General features: G+C 41.2%; 1 protein-coding gene across 4 annotated transcripts in view; it reads left to right on the top strand.

The window, feature by feature from the left end:
• LOC147032721 (plasma membrane calcium-transporting ATPase 2-like) overlaps positions 1-11242 on the top strand; it is a 250392-nt gene that overhangs the window by 57237 nt on the left and 181913 nt on the right. The window contains exon 1 of one of the 4 annotated variants that reach the window (XM_085870572.1): positions 7163-7184. The exons of 2 other annotated variants lie outside the window; for them this stretch is intronic. The gene's annotated coding sequence lies outside the window, so the exon portion shown is untranslated. Of the gene's footprint in view, positions 1-7162; positions 7185-11113; positions 11197-11242 lie in introns of those variants that run through there. One more of the 4 variants, XM_085870571.1, reaches the window with a different exon arrangement.

Genomic DNA, 11242 nt, shown 5'->3' with positions numbered 1-11242 from the left:
ATTGGTGAGGAGATGTTGGCAGTTGTGGCGAAGGTGGTGAGGAGATGTTGGCGGTTGTGGCGAAGGTGGTGAGGAGATGTTGGCGGTTGTGGCGAAGGTGGTGAGGAGATGTTGGCGGTTGGGGATGATATTGGTGAGGAGATGTTGGCGGTTGTGGAAAAGGTGGTGAGGAGATGTTGGCGGTTGTGGAAAAGGTGGTGAGAAGATGTTGGCGGTTGTGGCAAAGGTGGTGAGGAGATGTTGGCGGTTGTGGAGAAGGTGGTGAGGAGATGTTGGCGGTTGTGGTGAGGAGATGTTGGCGGTTGTGGTGAGGAGATGTTGGCGGTGGTGGAGAAGGTGGTAAGAAGATGATTGTTTAAAATAAAGATAGAAAAGAATAACACTACCTCAAGATTCACAGCCTGGCACACGAATAAATCCCGTTATACATCGGTGGGGAAATCTAACCTGGACACACTTATCGACATAACTGATCTTCGGGGTACCTGAATGGTGTTCTGTGAATTTCCACAACCATAACAATGTGTATGTGTAAATATATAGATGTATATTTGTATTTGTATAGATATAGATATGTGTATGTATGTATATGTATATGTATATGTATATATATATATATATATATATATATATATATATATATATATATATATATATATATATACACAAATTTATTTATTTATTTATATATGTATATAAAATATATCAGTTCATCATTCTTAAGAGTATTTTGCTCCAAAAGTGCTCTTTAATACTAATGTTATTGAAAGGAAATTACAATCAATCTGAACAGCCATTTAAAAAAGAAAATCTCAAGATTGACATTTTCATTGATCAGAAATTTAATAATCATTTACTGTGTTTCGTAAATCAGTGGAGATGTTGTCCGGACTCCAGACGAGACTAAAAACAAGACTCTTTGAAATGAGGGCATACGAGTTCTGAGTTTAGGAGTCAACAGCCATCCCATGGGGTGGTGTCCCCTAATGTCATTGAAACTGCCGGGCAGCAGCAGTGGTGTATGCAGTTACTGGTGGAATATCTCTTGTGACAATGGCAGGAGTCTGCAGTTCCTAGTCAGCTTGATTTATCCATAATTAGGTCAGACTGTGGCATCAGCTTCCCCAGTAGTTATACATTTGTGCATCGCTGGATCAAGCTCCTGTGAGCCCAAAGGGTGTCAATGGCTTGTATGAACACTGACTCACCTTAAATTCTCACACAGATATGGTGGGAAAAACCTTCTGGCATGGAGGTGATGACTGCAAGCCAATGGAGCTGAAGGCCTTTAGTCAAAGCTCTGCACATGTAGGTAGTTTGGGTCTTATAGCTGTGTTGTGCCAAAAAGTCACTGGTATAATCTCTCTTGGAACTTGGAACACTCAAACCCTGACTATCTGTATGGACAATAAACCCAAAATAACAGCAGTTTTTGATCTGGAACTAGCAAGGTATACCATTGGAATTGCAGCACTCCAGGAAACGAGCCTTTCAGATCAAGGAAGCTGAAAATAAATGACTACTCCTTCTGGTTGGGGAAAACATCAATGCTAGAAAATAGTGGGAGTGGGTTTTTCCATTCAAAAAGACTATAGGCAAACTTAAATCACCCGATTGACATGTCAGAGAGATTTATGAGCCGAAGTCTCCAAGTTTATAAACACAGGTTGTACTCTTATCTTTGTTTGTGTCTCCCATGATGTACAATAAGGAGACAAAATCTATTCTGTTCTGCTACATACACTTGAAATTATTCCATGCTCTGACAGCTCTTTCTTATGGGAAACTTTTAAATTCCAGGGTTGGAGCATGTGTGCATGTTCTGGGTACTTTAGGCAAAAGCAAGTCCAACTCTAATGGTGACAGACTACTTGAACTTTGCAATGAAAATGGCCTGCATCACAAACACATTTTTTTTTTAGAAAGCATGACAAATCATACTTTTCTTGGAAATATCTAAGATCAAGGAAATATCACCTACTTTACTTGACAATATTATTGCAAGATCTGGTATTAATGACGTGTTATTCACTTGAGTTACGTGATGGGCATATTGCTCAACTGATCATTGCCTCATTCACGGTATTTGTAAACTAGATCTCACACACTGGCTAAAACAAAACGGGGACCAAAACCCCTGAAAAAAATAAACTGCACACAAACGAGATAATGTTGACGTCCAATTTTAGTTAAAAAATGATATTGCAGAGTTTGTGAGCAAAGTTTTGTTGTTCGTCAGTGTAAGCAGCTCAGTGACCCCATTGATCAAATGTTGTTAAAGGTTATTGGTAAAAGACAGCAATACAATGCAGATTAGTTTGATGAAAATGATATAGAAATCATGAGGTTCTGAGATGCAAGATGGATGGCAAATGATGTCAAAAGCTGGAACACCAGGTGGATGTATCAAGCTTGGAGTGAAGGCAAAACTACAGTGTAAAGTAAGAACCAAGAGGAATGAGTGGTGGGACATTAAGGCTGATGATCTCCAGCCTCTTAGTGACATAAACAATTTCAGAACGTTTCACGCAGAGCTAAAAACAGTATTTGGACCTATATCCTTAAATATGGCTCCGATCAAGAATGCTGATGCTTCTCAAACTTTTACATTGAAAGATGACATTGCTTAGCATCGGAAGGAATACTTTCAAGATGTATTATATTATCCATCCACTGCAAGTGTTGAAACACTTTTAAACTTTGAACATCTTCCAATTCAAGAAGAGCGATGAAGAGGACAAACTGGTAGAACTGTCAAGTATACCAGAGGAACTGAAAAATGGGAAGGTTACAGGTTTTGGAGTTTACTCCATCACAAATTCTTGAACATGGGGGCATCGCTCTCAAGGGGCAACTATTAAATTTTCTTTCAGCATTGTTGGGAGATGGAAAAAATCCACAGGAATTTAAAGATGCCATTATTATCACCAGTCCATCGACAAAAACAAAGGTGAACTTGCCGAATGTGGAAATCTTCAGGGGTATCTCTCTCTTGTCTATAGCTGGGAAAGTCTTGGCAAAAATTTAATCCTGGAGCACCTACATATCATTGCAAATAACATTCTTGCAGAAAGCCAATTTGGTTTCAGAGCCAAATAGATCAACCATTGATATGATATTTACACTGCACCAACTGCAAGAAAAAGTGTCTGAACATCAGTCTCGATGATGCCTTTGTTCACTTTACAAAGTATTTGATTCAGTAGCTTGAGAAATCTTGTGGAAGCTGCTCGGATGCCCCTGGCAAGCTGGTGAAGAGGATAAGTTCCCATGAGTACCTGAAAGCATTTATTTCTATTCGTGGTGAGAAAAGCAAAATCTTTGAAGGTCACAGGTTAAAACGGGTGTGTCCACTCCAGTGCTACTTCCAATATTCTTCATTGCAGTGTTAAGATCAGGAAATGATGACCGCTCATGTGGTATTTACATTATAACGTGAACAGATGGTGGTCCTTTTAACTTTTGAAGACTGAAGGCAAACACAAAAGTCTGTGTAGTTTGTATAAAGGAACTTCTCTTTGCCAATGATGCTGCCCTTATTGCCTTCACTTTGGATTACATGCAAATAACTCTCTTTTAATATAGCTACCACAATGTTTGGCCTTACTATCAACATAAAGAAAACAATTTTTGGACTCTACACCGCTTAAAACAACCACATACCAACTCCCGCCCCCCCCCCAATTGTTTGTATAAATGGTGAACCTTTAAAAGCTGTGCACAGATTCATCTACTTGGGAGGCAGTGGAACAGACGCATCTACAGAAATGGAGATAAACCATTGCATCCAAGTTGTCTTGCTTTTGTTCGTTTTGAAAAACATCTGGTCACAGCACAGAATTGAGCATGCTACCAAGTGCAAACTATAGAGAGCTGTTATCCTTACAACACTTATCTATTTTGCAGTGACACTTTATACAGAAGGACATCAATATATTCAATCGGATTGTTTTGTGGAAGGCCTGGGGGGTTGGGGTGGGGGTGGGGAAGGGCTCCACAGCTGGATAGTATTAAGAATAGTGTGGATTGCGTTCAAATTGGTTAGATTTATTCATGTATTTGGGATTTGTCAGGTAAGTTGTACGTAATATGTGCACTAAAGGGGAAGTGATTGTAAACAATAGAGGAGAATATGGTAATGTTTTTGGTGTAAAACCTGTGCAGGTGAAACCATGTGAGAACTTGGGCACAAAGTTACATGGGAAAGTGCTGTGTAATTTATAAGGTAGCAAGACAGACTGTGGCCAATGAACAGCAAGCCATGGTAAAGTAAGCTGTGGTGCCCTGGCTCTGAGCATAACACTTTTATTTATTTTTAAAATTTATCCATGGGGGAGTGGGACAGCCTGAACGATGGTACCGCCCACTAGTTGGGGGGGGGGGACTCACTGCACAAGGGTGGTCCCGGAGGTGAGGAAGGTTGTGTCTGCGCTTGCGCATGTTGATAACATTTTGTAATTGAGGAGGAAACATCTCTCCCTTTGCTTGACAGCCTCCCTCGTCTCTTGGCCTCATTTTTGCCATTGCTGCCATAACGACATTCAGTCCTGTCACTGCAGCCTACACTCATCATCCTACCACCACAACCAGCTTTTGCCTTCCGTAATTCCTCGCTTGCTCCCATTCAGTGTGTGAATCCGGTATTGTGGCATCTATAATTTGTGGTATCCCTCCTAGAACAGGTGGGAGGACCTTTTCCAGTCATAGGGCTGTGACAGCTGTTGTTTAACTTATGTGAGCTGGTAATATGCAGAGTGATGTTCTGATTTTAAATAACACATCCAGATAAGTACCTCGCTAAGCTTTCTGATTCTTGATACTAACAAAACAAAATTAATCATTACTGGGTGGTTTCATATCGGGAAATCACTAGAATGTACTCAAACAGTTATTCTATAAAATCTAACTTCCATCGTTCCCGCATGGGTGACGCTTTTCCATGGCCTCCTGTTGAGGACGTGGCGTGCAGAGCGGCTGTGCCAGAGCACGCATCTCGCTTGACAAGCCATTCCAAACCACGTGGCCTGAGTCTCTCCGGATTTATCGCTGAAGCTGTGACTGATCTGTTGAACGTGGCCCTGACCACAGCATCGCTGTGTCGGGGCCGGTTCGACTCTTGTGAGTGGTTGCGCCTGGTGTGGTCTCGGTCGTCATACCGACATCCTCACTCCAAGGGGAAGAGCGGCTGAACAGGTGTTGTTCGCACAGAAGCACTCAGAGTGAGCTTGCCGTCGGGGCGAACGAAGTGCTCCAGATGCTGGAGCGGGAAGTATTTGGTCTCGTGTTGATGTGCGAGGTCGTATGGTCCCTGGTTCTGAGCCGGTCGTTCCTGCTGCTCTGCGTCTGCAGGTTCGTCCCTGCGGCCCGTTTGTGGGCCTTGGGCACATGGACTGCCGCGGTGCTCGCTTTGTGCACCCTGAGCATTCACAGGTCCTACTTGATGTTTGCGGACACATTGCAGGTGATCTCATCACTGATGCCATTGCTCCGTGTGCCCTTGCTGAGTGAGCTTTGAGCCATGGGGACTAGATGCTTGGACACCTTTTGTTGTAATTTAAAATGTCCTTATTTCTGCTTTCTGGCTAATTTGCATTTTCATTCTATACATTTATTTTATTGCATAACATACATATTAAAGAGCAAGTTGCGGGTCACCAAACATGTTCTGAAAATTTATCAATATGATTATATGTGCATTAAATAGTTCGATGCAAACTATTGTGGTTGCTTAACTATTGGGAAAATTAATTAAATTTAACTCCGAAGTTGTTATATCTCGAGGCTGTTGAAAAAAAAAAACAGCCGTGTGCCCATATATGGATGGTGACGTCACGTTCTCCAAAACAAAGCGGAAGCTCACTCTTTCATTGAAGAAATGTCCAGTTAAGCGGGCCGTTCTTTTGCTTTTTTGAGCTTGCAACTGTCTATATTATCCTTTTTTATTTTGAATTATTGTAGAACAAAGTTATTTGGATATTTGTACATCATGCCTCGTACGTGTGTCGTCATGTTTTGCAAAAATGGCTGGAAAACGGGTAATCGCTCCCACCGATTCCCGAAGGAATCAAACATTCGCCGGCAGTGGATAAGATTTGTACAAACAAAACGGGCGAATTTTCCCCCAAAGAAAACGGGTAAAGAGGACCCTTTGGATAGACTGGTCATTTGTGGTGACCATTTCACAGCCGAGGATTACGAAGGCAACGCAATGAGTGAGCTCGGTTTCAAAACAACTGCTCAAGTGAGACTGAAGCGTGATGCTGTGCCCACCATTCAGCCTTCTCCTTCTCAGCTGGCTCCTGCTTCTTCTCACACTGTCACCTACGATTATTCGCAATTTAGTTTTAATGGCCAATTATTCAATTAGCGCCAACGTATTTTGCCTTTTCGCAATGTCATCGCAAGAAAAAACACAGAGAAGAGAAGAGAAAAAACAAATCAAAAAAAACGTACGTGCAAAAAAAAAAAAAAAAACCAAAAAAAACCACTTTCAAACAACTACGCAGTCTGTTCCTTCGCTCTCGTAAACGACGACTGGATTGGGGCATTGTGTTTATCTATAAATGCGCATAAGAAATCGAGAAATTATTAGAATACACTATCCGGAAGTCCATACGTTGTAACCCGTAATGGGGAACGCGGCTGAGAATCTCTTCCCCATCAGCCACGCCTACGCAGCAATGTGTCCTGTCATTGGTTGGTAAATAAATGGCCATAACTTGGGAAGCACTTGTCCAATTAATATCAAACCTTCAAAAGGCACATCCACAGGGCCCCAACGATATACCTGGCAAGTATCAATTAGATCGGACCAGTGGTTGTCGAGAAACAGCGGACACACACACACACACACACACACACACACACACACACACACACACACACACACACACACACACACACACACACACACACACACACACACACACACACACACACACACACACACACACACACACACACACACACACACACACACACACACACACACACACACACACACACACACACATACACACACATATATATACACATATACACATATACACATATACACATACACACACTGCTGGAATTACAGCTAGATATGCCACAACAGTCTCTTGAAAGTTGGGGTTTGTTCTAACTGTTCATTTTCGCAGGGGTCAAGCTCAGCTGTCAGAGACTTCAACGCCAAGGCTACGGTGTGTAATATATTTGGGTCCATTATTGATTCATTCTATTTCTGACTCTTGCGTGACTAGAGGGTTGGTGGTGGTTGTATGGCAGCTTTGCTGCCGGGTTAGCTATCATTTCTTGAAACGCGACTGTGTCGCTGATGCAGTGTCCCTATATCGGTACACACACTGGAACTGGTACTCATTTCACCGACCTGGGAAGGATGACAGGTTGAGTCAACCCCCTGGTGTATTAGTTCAGCGGCTGACGGGGCTTGAACTCAGGACCCTAGGATCCCAAGCCACCACCCTAACCACTGAGCCAGCACCAGTCTACAAGAGGGTTAAAAAATTATTATATCAAGTTACAGACGAATCAAACTTTACATTATTTTATGCATTGAACAAGAATGAAAATCTACAAACCAATCTGTCTGATGGAGTCTGTCAGTGTGAACTGCCGGACAGTCAGTCCTGCCACTTGTACACGAAATAGGCCGTTTTCTGGCCCTTGAAGTGGCTCAAATTTATATAGCTCAGGGCCAGAAACTCCATAGTATAAATTCCCATCATCCTCCGACTCGTCCTCGGCAATATCGGAATGAAAACACTCAATTTCATCGCCGCTGAAATTGCTCTCTGATTCGCATCTCACCATTGTTCACACGCTGTTTCCGAATGCTCACGAAGTTTTCGGAGAACGTGACGTCATAGCATCTTCGGCAACTTCCGGACTGTTTTTCGATCACTGACAAAAGTTTTGACATAAAAGTTAATTTTAGCATATTTTGAGTTTCAAATGTAAGAAAATAAATACCCAACGATTGTTAATGTGCTTACAACCTTCGAATCACGCGACCTCATCAGCGACTCAAAACCTGCTCTTTAATGCAATTTTATATGATTATTATTCTTTCTATATATATGTATATATTAGTAAGTTTGTTTTATTACTACAAACTTGACAAATATCTGTCTTCGAACTGCCTTGTCCATTGTTTGAAGTTCTCAAAAGACCAAAATGAAATGGAAAAAAAAAAAAGAAACTTCCAGTATCAGCATTTCACATTTTACTTTACAATATATTGTTATGGAACCAGGGCTTGGGGGTTTTCACAAGGGGTCTCATTTGATCCCCTCCACCTCCACCTGACCTTCGGACCTGAGGGCACCAGCCGCGTTTAACTGCACGGTCTGGCAGCTTTCTTGGCAACCACGGATGCCGATTTAAATCTCTAAACTTCGCTCCTTAACTACCGCGTGCTTTACCGATGGTCCAGTAGTCCCAATTTGGCAACCATGCTGTCAACATCCACCAGTCTATGAGAGGGTGGAGTTCATATGAGGCGGAGTTACCAGGTGCAAAGGCCGTGTCGCGCCCTTTGATCCAGTGCGGCGTGTCCCCATTGGCTGTATCTCCCAACTGCCTCCAAGGAGACCATGACAAACTCTGCCCACAGCTCCTGAGGAAACTGCATTCCGAACCTCATTCTTTGTTACTTGCGATTGCACTTCCTCTGCTATTCTTGCCATTGAGCTGTGGCTTTGTTTAAAATGTGTCATGATGTGTGACAAGTGCAGGAAGAATGAAAGAAGGGGAGGAATTTGAAGGGATTGATTTACTTTGAATGATCGGCTTTCTGTAAGCAGTACAGGGTGTGAAAAGCATGAACAGAGATTCGTGAGTGAAATGGCAAGTAATTTGCATGGACTATGGCTGGATTGATTGATTTGGAAGATGGATAGAGAGAAGATTAAGAGAAGGAGAACTGAAGGAAAAAAGGCTACACCCACACAACGCATTTGTCTCTCATTCCCTATACAACGGGCAAGGAATCTAAGGACACAAACAACTGAAATAACTAATTCTGGGAGATCTTGCATGTTAATGGATGCTCTCCCCCAGAGTCTGGTTCCCACAACCATCACTATATGTACAAGTGTATAAGCCTCCAAAAACATAAAATCCGAAATGCTAATAACGCAAGTCCTCATCGTGGATACGGCCTCTGAGCACACCTTATAATCGGACTGTCGATTTTTCATTTTAGGAACTGAACAAATAAATCGATAAAGGTTGAAGGGAAAAGCGATTAATAAATAAATAAATAAATGATTAAAGGTGACATGTTGGTAATGGAAATGTAAAGTGTATATAAATATATTTAAAAAAACAAATAATCAGTTGTGTGTTTGTTGTGGAGATATGGTTTATATAAATATATAATGGTTACCAAAAGCATTTTCAATTCTGTACTGTTTCTCCCATCACGTTTTTCTTTTTTAACTGTCGTTCCAAATTTTCTCTCATTCCAAAATAATTTGGTGTTGCTCATGCCCAGATATAATTGCATATATTGGCTGTATATGAAAGAAATGCATCGTCATTTCCAAGAAGAGGTGACAGACACACTGATGAATTGACGGCACCCAGATTGCAAGTCCCTAGCTGGCCTGACGCCTGGTCCGGGGCGAATAAGCGTTTAATTAGAAAATGCATTGTAAGTACCGTGTTGTTTTTTTTTTGGCGTATAATTCAATACTTTTTTCCCCGGTAGTCTGGGCCTCGAATTGTACTCATAATTGAAATCAATGAAATTGCATGATTGAAAAAAAATTGCGAAGCGTAATATTTTCTGAAATAAATTGTATAATTGTTAATTTAAAACTACACTACAGAAATCATTGCCCGGAATGTTTGCCGATTGGGTGAGCAATTATTTTAATCAGCCAGCTCACCCACTCGTGCAAAATTATCCAATCAATAATGAGCACACCCTCACCAATTATCTTTCCATCCCTTTCAATACCAATCGTCTCTATCCATCGTTACTACGTCGTCTCGATATGATAACAAATAATGTGCACAAAACAGCTCATTCATATTCATGATCCTGGGAATACTGAAAGCAGTTGTGACTGTGTCAGGGAGGAATTAACACCTTCATTGTCCTGCCTGACGATTTTGCTAACAACTGTAGTTGATCGAGCTTCATCTTACACTCTAAATAGGCTTAACTATGAATGAAGGAAAGAAAAATTAGAAAATTAGCCAATTGGACTTGTACTCCATATAATCGACCTCCACACCGAGATATACGGAATAGCAGCATCAAACGGAGCACATAACGTTCATACACCACTTAACAAAACCATTCATAATTAGTCAGGATCACACAAAAATAATCATTCATTTCATTAATTTGTGCGCAACTACCCTTCTTTTCCCATGTGATTCACAGCTCACTGAACGTTGAATGTTGCCTGACATCCCAATGGTTCTCTATACTTTTGTCTCATTAAGTCTACTCTTTTAGAATCTCCATCAATTTTGTTGAACTGTTGATTGCAGTTTGGTGTTCGTTCTGTTTGAGATCATTTTCGATTGAATGACAGAACAAAGGTATCAGTATTTTTCTGTCATATTTTACTTGATGATTATTCCCTATGGTTAATTTTTGGATGGCTGAGACTGTTGAAATTGTCTTGATCGAGGTTCCCACAATTTGACAGTGATTATCATTCCTCGTTGGTATTATTAATATTGTCCCCTGGGACGTGGTTATCTGAAACTGAGCAAAGACTGTTCCCTGGCTATTTATAATCAATTGTTAATATTCATTTGTGGAATCAGATGCTTGTGAGTAATTCACACTCTTGGAAAGGTTTGACCCAGAACTTTTGCTTGGTCATTTTAACTTATTCTCACATGGAGAAACATGTTTGCTTTGTTGACTGTGCCTCATACCAAGCCTACATAGTTGAGGGTTTGCTTTGATTTTGATTGTTTCTGCTTGGAAATTGTTGTCCTTAAACCCTATGAGCGTTGATTTTAACTCCGCCATCGAAGATGAAGTGAAGGAGGTTATGTTTTCACCCCTTTCTGTCTGTTTGTGTGTCTGTTTGTGTACAGGATATCTCAAAAAGTTGTGGACGGATCCGGATGAAATTTGTGAACAGGTTCAGTGCGTGACGAGGGCGAAAGGATGAGATTTTGGTGAAGATCCGGATCCAGATCCGACTACTAGAATTTTAAAAAGTGATTCTTCACCATTGAGTGATCGGGCCAAAAATGATATATAGCA

The sequence above is a fragment of the Eptatretus burgeri genome, chromosome 2 (assembly GCF_056783735.1).
Source record: "Eptatretus burgeri isolate ZD-2024b chromosome 2, Ebu_testis_v1, whole genome shotgun sequence".
Classification (NCBI taxonomy): domain Eukaryota; kingdom Metazoa; phylum Chordata; class Myxini; order Myxiniformes; family Myxinidae; genus Eptatretus; species Eptatretus burgeri.
This window is presented reverse-complemented; position numbering and strand designations above follow the sequence as displayed.